Source organism: Pinus tabuliformis, chromosome 5_1 (assembly GCF_031772625.1).
Source record: "Pinus tabuliformis cultivar Carrire ecotype Pingquan chromosome 5_1, CPIR1, whole genome shotgun sequence".
Classification (NCBI taxonomy): domain Eukaryota; kingdom Viridiplantae; phylum Streptophyta; class Pinopsida; order Pinales; family Pinaceae; genus Pinus; species Pinus tabuliformis.
In genome coordinates this window covers 561686870-561699976 of record NC_142305.1, presented here as the reverse complement: position 1 = coordinate 561699976, position 13107 = coordinate 561686870, and the positions used below count along the sequence as shown (strand labels likewise).

At 37.3% G+C, this 13107-nt stretch overlaps 1 pseudogene; it reads left to right on the top strand.

Moving 5' to 3' along the window:
* The first annotated feature begins 10837 nt into the window (after positions 1-10837).
* Positions 10838-11320, top strand: LOC149166052 (poly [ADP-ribose] polymerase 1 pseudogene; annotated as a pseudogene).
* Positions 11321-13107: the final 1787 nt, after the last annotated feature.

The window sequence follows — 13107 nt, the reverse complement described above, 5'->3', positions numbered from 1 at the left end:
AACTAGCACCAGCTCTGATACTATGTTAGAAACCTGAGGAGAGAGTAACGAGATATTGATTAAACACACAACATCAAAAACAATGTATTTTATTGATCACATAAAGAAATTACATATATAAGGCTTAGAAGATGAAATCTTGGTTCATGTACCTGAGATCTCATTTTCAAAGGTCAATATATTATTGGTCTTCTTGTTTGGTTTACAGACATTGGATTAATGGAGCCATGTCCAGTGCCAGAGCTGCAAATGTCCACCGCGTGTTGTGGCTCTTCAAAAAACTCTTTGAGAATGCTGATTGTGATGTTCATTCTTTTAATATGATGATAGAGATTGTCCTTGTAAGTTTCTGGTGGTATTCCCAATTTTGAAAATCCTTGATAGGTCATGTTCGTCGAAATCAGTTTTATTAGAGCTCAATTGTCAGTTTCAAAAGATAAACAATTGTGATGCTATTTTATGAGACAATGCATGTTATTGTGACATCTATGTTATTTCCGATCTTAACGTCCCAATCTCTATAGAACCTTTTATGTTGTTGTTATTATGATTTTATCATAATCCTTTCTTGAGAAGTTAAAAAAAAAAAGAGGATGTTGTTGGTAGAAATGTTAATGGTGAAAAGGAGTTGTTGGGAAAAATGAAATGATGAAAAACCACAAGGAACAGGCCAATTATTGAACAAACTAAAGTGACCTGTCATGCTCCGAGAGAATTAGTCACTCATAGTTATTAATAAGGTCAAGATAGTATGGTTGTTTTTCTCCGGAAGCATCAGTACAGGTTATTTTATGCAAGGTAAAGTTGTAGAATTGTCCGCTGAAGGCATTCTGTAGCCAGAATGTTATCCTAGGTAACTGATGAAAGATGTGGAGGATTGTGGATTCACAGATGGTGGTAGTTCCATATGATTGTTCAGTATTGAGACTGACCCGTTGTGCTCTGGGAGGTTGAGAAGCATCAATTCTACAAAGCACGTGAACGATGGTCTGAAGCAATTATGTCTTAAATGGATCAAGTGGGAAGCTAAAAAATGGTGAAGAAAAGAGATAGAGATTACACACAACAAAAATCTCTCTTGATACTTTTATTGATCACCACATATAAGACACAAATTACTGACTTCGGCACAACTATATCATCACTACAACTCACACATTGGAAATAATAACTTCTAGACTGACTCCTCGTCACTCATAATGACAACTACACATGACATGGAAGCATTACTTCCAACAGCCTCCCTTAATGCTTATATGGATACTAATAAAAACGCATATTACAACAACAAATAAATCTTTGTCTGATTAGTCTTCATCAGCACCCACATACACTCTGGAATCTCACAAACTCCGATCTCTCGCCACCACATATTTGAGTTGTTACTTGACCTCCATTTAAAATGTAAACACCTTTCACCATCATTGATGAACTTTTCAAAATCAACAATATTGACATATTGTCTCATAAGGGCTTCCACGATAAGTGGCATCAAGTAATGAACCATCCTATGGACCAACCACCATTTGTCGGATATTTCGCTTTCGATTATCGGTTAGTTTTGGGGATGGAGGTCTCGATACTGAATGTGCTCAAGAGTTGATCAAATACCTTGACCTTACACAAGAATTGATGTTCCCGACATGGGGCTTCCAATTTAAGAACCATCAACCCTTTTTATAACCAAAATTACTAACACACAAGAATTGACGTTTCTGACATCGGGACTTCTAGTTTAAGAACCATCATCCCTTTTTATACCAACAAACATAAACTCAAAGAATAAAAAAAGAAAGACCCAAAATAAACATTGGTCCACAATAAGCCCATATAAACATCCATTTCCATAATATACATTTTAATTTCATGCTTTGGATCCGCAAATTAATTAATTATTTCCAAGTAGCTGTTAAGACTAAATTTGATTTTAATTCACAATTTAATTCAAGGACAAATTAAATTGGAATATTCTTGTTGACATATTTCAACACTCCCTCTCAATAAGAAAGGGATTATCTGCCACCCCGATCATGTATCTATGGAACTTTAATTTTCAATTTGATAATGCCTTTGTCAAAATGTTAGCATCTTGCTCCTCCATCAAAATATACTGCAGCAACATGATCCTCTCGATCTGTGAAAAGCCACAGGAAACAAATCTTTCCTTATGCTTCTCCACACTACCATCAATAGCATGCTTTACCTTGTAAAGCCAACGAGAACTCACAACTGACTTGTTCTCTGGTCTCGGAACCACGTCCTAAACACTGCTACGAACTATGGAGTTATACACCTCCACCATAGCATCAACCCAAATTGGATACTACACTACTTCCTCAAAGGAAGATGGCTTGATCTCAACACATTCCCCAGCAAGGGCCATGTGTCCAATGTACCTCTCAAGTGACCTCCTCTGTCTACGCTAAGAATATGGTTCTCCCACATTCTCTCTCGCATCTTGCAACAATCTATCATCTTCTCTTGTGTGCTTCCGTCCATCTCTGGAAGACTCTACTTGAGTGGATGTCTCCACTCCTGGAACCTCTGCATGTGCCTCCTCTGCATCAGTCTGAGGCTCCTCCTCCTTCGGAACCAATAGTTCCTCCACAGCCTATAGTTGGAGCTCCCTCTCAAGAGAAAATCGCATGGCCTTCTGCTCATCAAACTTGAGATCTCTGTGATTCACTGTCCTCCGATTGGCAGGTAAGTACACCAGATAGTTGTGAGGTGTATCAATGTACCCCACAAATATCCTCAACTATGTTGTTGGCTCAAGCTTCTTCCGTGCATCCTTTGTCACATGGAAATATACTGATGAGCTAAATATCCTAAAGTGACCCACATCCGGTCTCTTACCGGAGAAAGCTTCCTCTGGTATGTTCATCCCAGGTATGCGATGTAGGCTTCTATTCTACAAATAGACTGCTGTGTTGCATGCCTAAGCCCACAAGTGAAGTGGTAGGCCTTGGTTATGTAGGCTTTCCCATGCTGCCCCTACAATAGTTCTGTTCTTCCTCTTGGCCACCCCATTCTGTTGTGGGTTATAAGGTGTCGTCAACTCTCGTTTAATTTCTTCCGTTGCACAGAAGTCCTTAAACTCTTTAGAGACATATTCTCCACCATTTTCACTTCTCAAGGCCTTGATATTCTTCCTTGACTCTTTCTTGACCAAAGCTTTGAACTCACAAAACTTTGTGAAAGTTTGGTCCTTCTTCTGCATGAAATAAATCCAGCATTTACGAGAATAGTCATCAATGAAAATCACATAATAGCTTTGCTTCGCTATGGATTCCGTCGAGAATGGTCCACACACATCAGTATGAACGCACTCTAAGATAGCCTATGCTTGACTGTCTTGACAATGAAAGAAATACTTGCTGTACTTTCCCAAGGTACAACGTTTGCATATGTCAACTTGCTCAAGTTTACCTGGGAATTCCTGTAGATGTCTACTGCATTATCCCATGATGCAGATGTCCCAACTGCTCGTGCCACAACTCGCCAATGTCTTGGCTTTGAACCAATTCTACTTTCATAATCAATGCTGCACAATCATCTACCTCTAGTTTATAAAGATTATTCACCCAAATCCATATCCTCTTGGTCTGACTCGTGGCTATGTGTCTTAGGAATGCATTTCCTTTACTGAAGACAACATCGTAGCCTTTGTCCTACAACATTGTGACAGATACCAAACTCTTCTCCAGTCCAGGCACATACTTCACATCTGTCAAGATGAGAGGAGCTCCATGCTCCCTCTGAAAAGAAACTGTGCCCACTCCCGAAACACTATACTTTCCATCATCCCCCATCTCTATGCACATCTTGAGGCCTTTCTCCTCCAAGCTACTGAATAAATTTTTATCATTGGTCATGTGGAATGATTCTCCATTGTCAAGATACCAGACACAACCCATCATCGATGACACCCTACATGCGATGAGGGTAAATTCCATTTTGAACTGAGAGGCTAATGCCTCACCTTCCAATCCCTTTTTGGATCCCTTCTTGGACTTCTTCGATGGGAAATTAATCGCATAATGTCCCATCTCGCGACAATTAAAGCATCTCACTTTAGACATGTCACCCTTCTTCCCTCCATGAGAAGAATCCATTTTGAAATGGGAAGCCTTCCCCTTCCCTTTTTTTTCCTTACTTACTAAGGCCAGATTTTGTTCATCATCATTCTTGGATGAAGAACCATCTTGTGTGCTCCTCCTGATCTCCTCCTGCATAAGATCTGACCACAGTCATTCCCAATCTGGCAATTTCTCCCTTCCATTAACAGAGTCCTGGTAGCTATTCCAACTCTTTGGAAGCCCAAGGAGAGCGAGGCTCACCATATCATCATCAGAAATAGTTATTCCCACACTGCCAAGCTCATCTCTGTGGGTGGTGAGCTTGTTCAGATATGTGGAAATAGTATTGCCCTTCTCCATCTTGATTCTTCGAAGCTTATCCTTGAGCGCCAATTTCCTCTGGTCACTACTATTATGGTAGAGGTACTTCATTGTATTCCACATTGAAAATGGAGTATCCTTCCCATGGAGACTCGAGACAATATGGTCTCGAACTCCCTCAAGGATGATTCGTCTCTCCTTCACCACACACTTCTTCCACTCAGCCAACTCTTTTGCATTAGTTGAAGCTAGCTTTGGGATTTCTTGATAAATGAATTCCTTCTAGCCATTGTCTTCTAATACAGCCTCCATTCTATCTTTCCATGCTATGTAATTCAAGCTACCTTCCAAGGCATACTCGAGTCTCAAGCCATAGAATGCCATTGGCCAACCTTGAAGTATGATATGAATTCTATTTGCACCTGCAACCCCGAGCTTCAAACTTTGAATTCTCTTCTCAATATATTGTTCACAACTCTAATACCATGTAGAAATTTCCTACAAATCTATCTCTCTGAGACCATGTAGAAAATATGTTGTAGGTTAACCTGATAATGCAATATAAATCAAAGAACAATACTATAACCTACTTCTACTATCAACTTGCGGAAGCTTAAAGATCGAGCTAAACACATATAATCAGAAGAAGAATAATCAATGCACAATACACATGAGAATACATTTGGGAAAGCCTCAGCTAAAAACCCCACTATCTGTATTATCATAAAAGGTGGAAATACATAGGAATTATACAAAGCCTTAGCTCTCACAGCTAGCCAGCTCTCAGTACAATCCTCACAAATGCTCATAGGCAATCTTGGCTTGTCTCCAAACTTCCTCTCTGCCCTCCAATCTCCTATTTCCTTGCGTTGTTCCTTATGGATGATTCCCTGTTACCAAGTGTAACACTACTCTCAAACACTGTCAGAACTGCTCAATCCTCAAGGAATGATGCCTTGATTGCATGCATGAGTTTTCTTTATAAGAGAACACATGCAACTAATAGTACATTGTCCTTGACTTTAATCTCAACTGGGCCTTCCTCAGAATAGACATGCATGAGTTTCTGATGAGGGAATATTCAATTAACTGCAGTACACTATTTGGATGCATGCATGCATCAACTGACTATTAATTCACCATTAGTTCCTCAAACAATTTGGAACTAATTTACCTGGACTTAACTCAGTAAACTGAGCTAACTAATTACAACTCAAATATAACTCAATCTTATCTCCTTAATTTTAGGGATAACTCTTGCATGACTTCATAAAGACTTCTAACTTGAATTTCTCCAACTAATTAATCCATAATGAATTAATTAATCATTTCCAAGTAGTTGTTAAGACTAAATTCGATTTTAATTGACAATTTAATTCAAGGAAAAATTAAATTGGAGTATTCTTGTTGCCATATTTCAACACCAACATATGGCTGTGACTTTGCAAGTTTGACAAAACCTTCGAAAAATAACACCTATGCATGATCTAGACTCATGTCCTTCAATTTATGAATAGACCCACCGCAATTTCTAAGTGATTCCATGCCATAACAAAATAGAAAAAATAGCACTTTGGATTCCACCATGGCCACTATGGAAGCTTATAACAACATGAGGTGGAAATAATGACTGCTTCTTCTAATTTTCTGTGACCAGCGACCAATGACCAAATCCTCTTCACGCAGTCATGTAGATCCAAGAGAACCCTGAAGACATCCATCTCCAAGCCCGCAGCGGATCATTGGTTGTGCATATCTGAGAGAACTCCAAAGGCTTTTATCTCCAATCCTGCAGTGTCTAAATTCCACAGTGAAGTTTCTAATTGCCAGATTTCAATAAGGGATTTGAGATCTGGATTTTCCCGTAAATAGTTGGATGTTTTCTTAAAAAATTGTCAGATTTCAACCTTCTCTTACACACAGCACGTACACACACAAAAATATTTATAGAGACACATATTTAATAGTCACACTCAAAACAAAAATCTATTTTTTTCTACCTTATTCTATTTACAGAGGAATAGCATTCAAGGATCTCTCATCTCCCTGGGCCCTCCCTTCAGGGAGTCAAGCCCACACAGGCTCTGATACCATGTTAGAAATTAGAGAGAGATCATAGAGAGCGATTACTCACAACACAAATCTCGCTTGATACTTTTATTAATCACCACAGGTACAAATATATAAGACACAAATTACTGACTTCGACACAACCAGATCATCACTAAAACTCACACATTGGAAGCAAAAACTTCTAGACTAACTCCTCGTAATTCCTAATGACAAACACACATGACATGGAAGCATTACTTCCAAAAAACTCCATAAGAATAGATTCTCCTAAGTCATAACAACACATATAAATATATAAATGAAAATGTAACTAAGGTTCGCAAGGAAGGAACACAAGTCAACTATGGAAATCATCATGGTATTAAGTTACACTAATGAGAGTTAAAAACAATGAAAAGTTACTCCGTTTGTTATAAGTATTTTTTTTTAAAAGAGATGTTACAATGTATAGAATTTAGGAAAGTGTCAAATTTTATATAAATTTTATATTTAAAGCTTATGTAAAATATATAAATTTATAATAGTTTTATAAACCAGTCAAAATGTTGATGTTGAAATATAACGTAGAAATTATGTATATGTGTGTGTGTGTGTGTGTGTGTGGGCTTTGGGTAAATGGTTATTGGGTTCTTTGTTAAGACACTCCTTGATGTGAAGTGTTTAGTTCCCTGATTGGGATAATATATTAGACATGATGAAAATGAGTCCTACCAAGCTTGTCTGTGTGTGTGTGTGTGTGTGTGTGTGTAAACATAATTAATTTTATTTTATAGAATTACTTTGTTGAGTGAAATTTAAAAAGAAACCAAAGTGTGTTACAATGTTAAATTAGAGAAAGTCTAGTTAAGCTTTATTGATGAATTTAAATAAATAATCATTGTCATTCCTTATTGTTTTTTGACAGTGTATTTGGCCTAATTTTATTTTCCACATGTTTACACTCACAACAAATGATATATATATATATATATATATATATATATATATATATAGAGAGAGAGAGAGAGAGAGAGAGAGAGAGAATTAGCACACTAATAATAATCCACTCATATAATAAATAGCAGAAATATAGAAAAACTAGACATGGCAGAAAAGGCTTCAGCCTTACAACGTTCCTTACATTTTCATTCTCATCCAATGTACAAAGAATGATAATAGTACAAATAAATACATGAAGTTTGTTTCAAGATAGTGCGTCTATCTTGAACAAACTTGGTTGAGATATTTTCTCAACAAAACACTAATCTGGGAGAACTAGTTGGAGAGAATCTCTCATCCTAACTAAACTCCCTAGTTCGAGGAACTAACTCCTAGTTCTCAAGATTTGATTTATTTAATTATAATTTTGGATTTATAATTGTTTTATTATGATATTGAAGCTAACATTCCCCCCCCCCCCAATGATAAATCCAAAATAAGAACAAGGAACCCTCTTCCAAGTTCTCAAGTTGATCCTCAAAAAACATTTGCTTGAAAAACTGCCAAAGCTGGATGCTAAAGAAACTGCAATATGAAAAGACCATGAGTCAGTTTCATGTCTAATTCATCTCTAAATGTCACTTGACAACTCCATTACATGCCAAGCTACAAAAGGATCCAATTGTCCTTTGCTTTAAATCAGCATCTTGTATCCACTGAAAAAATTTGATGAACACCCACTAGCGTATTTGTTTGTCCACTGACAAAAGTTGATGAATGCCCATTGGCGAATCTGCTGATGATGATCACCCACTGGCTGATGACATTGAAAAACAACTCACTGTTGCTTTTGTTGTGTTTGAAAATTGCTCACTACTAACATTGTTGTCAATTGCCCACTAGCGAATATGTTGATGCTCACTCGATGATGAAAATGCCCACTGGCTGCTTTGTTGATGTTGTAGAGACTTTCAATCAGAAAACAACTGTCAATTTCATTGACATTTCCCCCCTTTGTCAGCTGAAAGGAGAGACAATCTTCTTCAAATTATTTCTGAACTCCCCCTCTTCAGGTGTAGGAGTGTTTCACTGTTGTACTCCTCTGTTCAACTGCATGAGAGTACCATCTTCATTTTTACTATTGGTTGCAATATGTGTGAGTGAATTTGATTGTAAAACTTATACAATCTTCTAACCATGGATGACCATTCCCAGGGATTAACCCATGAATAATTGATCTTCAGCATGGTTGATTGTTGTTTTTTGATGCATTTTGCTGATGAATGATTTGACTTGTCACAATGGTGACAAGGATGGAGATCAAAACACTTCCAGATGACTGGTTTTTTGGCAATGAAGGCATTTTGGTTTGACTGCAACTTCAGTTTGCATGTATTGTTGTTTGTCTTCGACTTTATGAGAACTATCCGATGTGATTTGTTCAGGGAACCCTGCATTGACAAACTTAATGGGCCTTGAATAATCTAGGATATGCAAGGTGGCATCATCTTTGACATATCCTAAGCCTCGTCAATTTCTGTTACTTTGGATTTCTTCCCATGGCTTGATGATTGGTTTGGAAGAAAGTTGAACTGGATCAGGGACCACTTCAACACTTGAAGTTGGTTGGATCAGTGACCTGGAATCATCACTCTTCGCTAGCAACTCTATTCTTTGTAGTTGTGACTCCAGTTGAAGGAACTCAATCATTTCATGTTCATGTTAAAGATGCACTTGAATATCAGCAAGAGTTGTTTTTTTGATGTTCACCATGTCACCAGTTGATGATAAAATCAAATTGTTAAGAATTTGGGACAGTTGAATGTGTGTCACCATGTTAGCTTCCTCACTTTGAATTCAGGTTTTCTTGTACTATTGCTTATTTCTGATGATTTAAATACTTGCTAGAGTTTTATAACTTGGTTGCTTGAACTCTTTATTTCACGCTCGCTTGATGGCGATCACTTTTCATGCTTCACTGACACTTTATGAATGCTTCAATCAACTTCACATTGGCTCGTTTGTTGTAGATGTCGTGCTTTGAACTTTCACACTTGATTTTGAGAGGCTTGCTTGCTTGGTTGTTTGAGTGACATGCTCGCTTGGTTTTTTGTTTGAATGACACACTCCCTTGATTTATTGGTTATTGCACTTGCGTTAAACACTGGCTTCATTTGATGCTCACTTAAAGAATAGAATACTAGAATTCACACTTGTTTGATGATGATTACTTGCTAGATGGAACTTGCTTGATTGATTACTGACACTTTGTGCTTTCTTGAAAGTACTCACTGAATGTGCTGATTTAAAAAAGGAAGGGTGTCGAACACTATCGAAAATGCACCCAAGTGACAAATGACAAGTTCAATCTTAATGACTTAGTTGAAGACTTACTTGACTTAATGTATTCACCTTAACAATTCAAATTAGGGTGTCGGTTACAACCAAGAATGCACATGTACAATTCAGTTAAAAAATGTTTATCTGCAAGTGATACAAAAAGTGTTGATGATGTTGATGTCGTCTTGGCATGAAATGCTTGATTTTGTAGCATCCTTAACTTGATTGCTTTGATTACATGATGTGAAGTGTGCTTGCTTGGAAGATCATCTGATCAAGTTGATGATGTGACGCTTTGTGCTTGTGTACTTAAGCGTGATTACAGGAGCTTGATTAAGCATTCGTATACTTAAGCTGGCTTATGTGCATGTAGTTGTTTAATCATAATAAAAAGAGAGCATTTTGATAATCTGAACACATGCCATGCACACGCATTCATTACACACGATGTACCTAAGATCCCCTTATTCAATTTCAAGCAGATCTAGGACACAAGCACCACAAAAATTATGATTTTATTAATTACCGCAGTACATCAACCTTCAACTTCACAACATTGTCATTACAACTTCTCAAGCAATTATAATTCCAAGATTACAAATTCTTGAAGCAACTTGTCTTCAAAATTAAATGGAAGTTTTCAAACTGCAAGTTACAACCTTATCACTCCAAAGATTTACAAAATACAACTTATCACTCCATAAATGTTGTACAATTAAAAAACACACCCTTACTGCTCCATTAACTTTATCATGATTAGAAATATTTAAAATAATGCTTTCATAACCTTATCTCTGCAAAAGAAACACTTTATTTTCATTTTTTTAATCCCTTATTTAACCATTCCAACTTGCCTTATACTTTTAATACACGCTTGGTATGCCCATTTAATTTAAAAAATCATTACTTTAAATGAACGTAAGTGCAAATTTCATTTTAAAAATAACGACTTGGCCTTTGAATTTGTGTTTTTTTTAATCTTTGACTTTAAAGAATATGGATTGCTTCGTTCTCATTAATGAATGTAGGGCACTCTGCCTTCTACTGTGCGTATCACCGTATCCTTTGCGAGCTCCGAGCATTGAAGCCCGAAGTAGTTTGATTCGATGGAAAATCCTTCAAAACCGTGGAAGATCAAATATGCCAACTCTTCAAGATTGACCGGCAAGATATGTAAAAATACAATTGAGAAAGAGGTGCTGAGAATCGCCAAGATTATCGCTGCCACACAGTTCGATGGCTTCATGCCTATGTGGAATCATGCCGGCTGTATTTTGAAGCAAAAAGGTCAATTTAAAACATTAAATGATGTTGAAGGGGTTGACACACTTAGATGGGAAGATCAACAAAAAATTAGGAAGTATGTTGAAGGTTCTACGCTGGGTGGTGGTCGAAGTACTGCAGATGATGGCTGCAATGAATATGCCATAGAGAGTGCTAAAAGCTCACGTGCAATGTGTAAAAGCTGTAATGAGAAGATAGTAAAAGGTGAGGTCCGCATCTCAAAAATGGTTGAATCATATAATCCCAAGTTCCGTGGGAAAGTGTCAGCCTGGAGTCATGCCAAATGCTTCCTAGAGACTGGCTAGTGGACTAGTCCAATAGAGAAAATGCCCGGATGGGATAGCCTGACTGACGAAGATAAGGAATCGGTTAGAAGCATTGCAAAACCATACATTCAGGATACCAACCAAGATTCAAAAAATGATGTGGCTGAGTAGGTAGAAAAACCTCATCGGGAAGGGAAATCAAAAGAAGCGTAAGCCTGATGAACATGAAGCATTGCTTAATAAAAAGCCAAATAAAGCGCCCTAAAATAAGAGTTCTGTGAAATTAGATAGTAATTTGGGGGAAGGACCTTTTGCAGAAGCCAGAGAGTCGGAACTAAAGCTCATGACAGCTCACTGAGGTGAGGGATGGTCATCACTGCAGTGAGGGACTGTGTCAACAGAATGCTTCGCGACATTTCAGGCATACAAGTCCTCGTTCTAGATGCAAATATGGTCCGCATTACAAGTGTGGTTTTCTCGCAATCAGAATTACTTCGGAAGGAAGTATTTCTTGTAGAAACAATGGATTCTCTTTCGAAATAAATAATGGCACACCTAAAAGCAGTTTGCTTTCTGCGCCCAACAATAGAGAACATTCAGCATCTAAAACGACACTTAAGTAATCCACGGTTTGGTGAATATCACCTGTATTTTTCTAACATCTTTTAGACTCACTACCTTCAAATTCTTGGAGATTCTGATGAACATGAAGTTGTGCAACAAGTTCATGAATTCTACGTTGATTTTGTTTCCATTGCAATGATACTTTTTCTAGTTACGCGATTGGCTCTCATTAATTTCTCCCTTCTCAATAACGCCTCACTTGTCCTTGCACGCACCTTTCAATAACTGGTAACAAATCGATGGATTCAAATAGACCATAAAAACCAAAATTTCTTTGATACCAATTGTAGAAAATTAACACACTAAGATATAAGAGGGAGGTTATCATTCATAAATGAAGGTGAATCACCTTAACTACATGCAATGCATTTCACTCACAATTATCTTTCGCTGATTTGTGAATGCATTTGTTTGCTTTCAATTTATTATATGTTTTATATGTGATCTCTCACTCAATTATACCGATCTCGCTTTGTGTATTGAGAAACCACAATTTTATAGTCTATGAAGGTCAAGGTGAAGATACCCTAGACATTCTACCAACACAAATTGGACGATTGGTGAGCCATATTATTTTCCTACATAAGAATATTGTCCTTTAATCGACTGAAATATTTGTTTTTTGCGAATCGATTTATCCTTTTGTCATGGCTTCAGGGTAGTATGATCTTGTTAATGAGTGTGTGGTTTGAGATATTCCAATAACTTTGATACAAAATAAAGGGAAATGGTATATTGAGGTTCACAATTTCAGGGTTTATTTCTCATGGTTGTTGCTGCTATAACATTAGCCAAGGGCGAACATGTATGTTTATGATTAATTTATCGCTTTGTATATGTTTTATTCATTTTCTCTTGTAGTTCATTTGTGATCTCATATGTTATATTACTTTATGCATTGAGTGACTATAGTTGCAGTGTCTAGGATGGTGCAGTGTATGTTTTCTTGCTCCACATCACATGCACACCCCCACACAACGTGCCTTGTAGAGGAGTTGGGTAAGGTCAATCACACAAGCATATTGACCCTTCAACCATTCAACCATCATGCTAACATACAAAACTGTTGTCTTTTGGACTTTGGGATTTTGGGCATTCAATATGTTTAGATATGCTTAGATCAGTGTTTTTAAAACCATAACAGTAACCGGACCGGTCCACCTAATGAACCGGTTTACCGATCAGAATCGGTTTAACCGGGA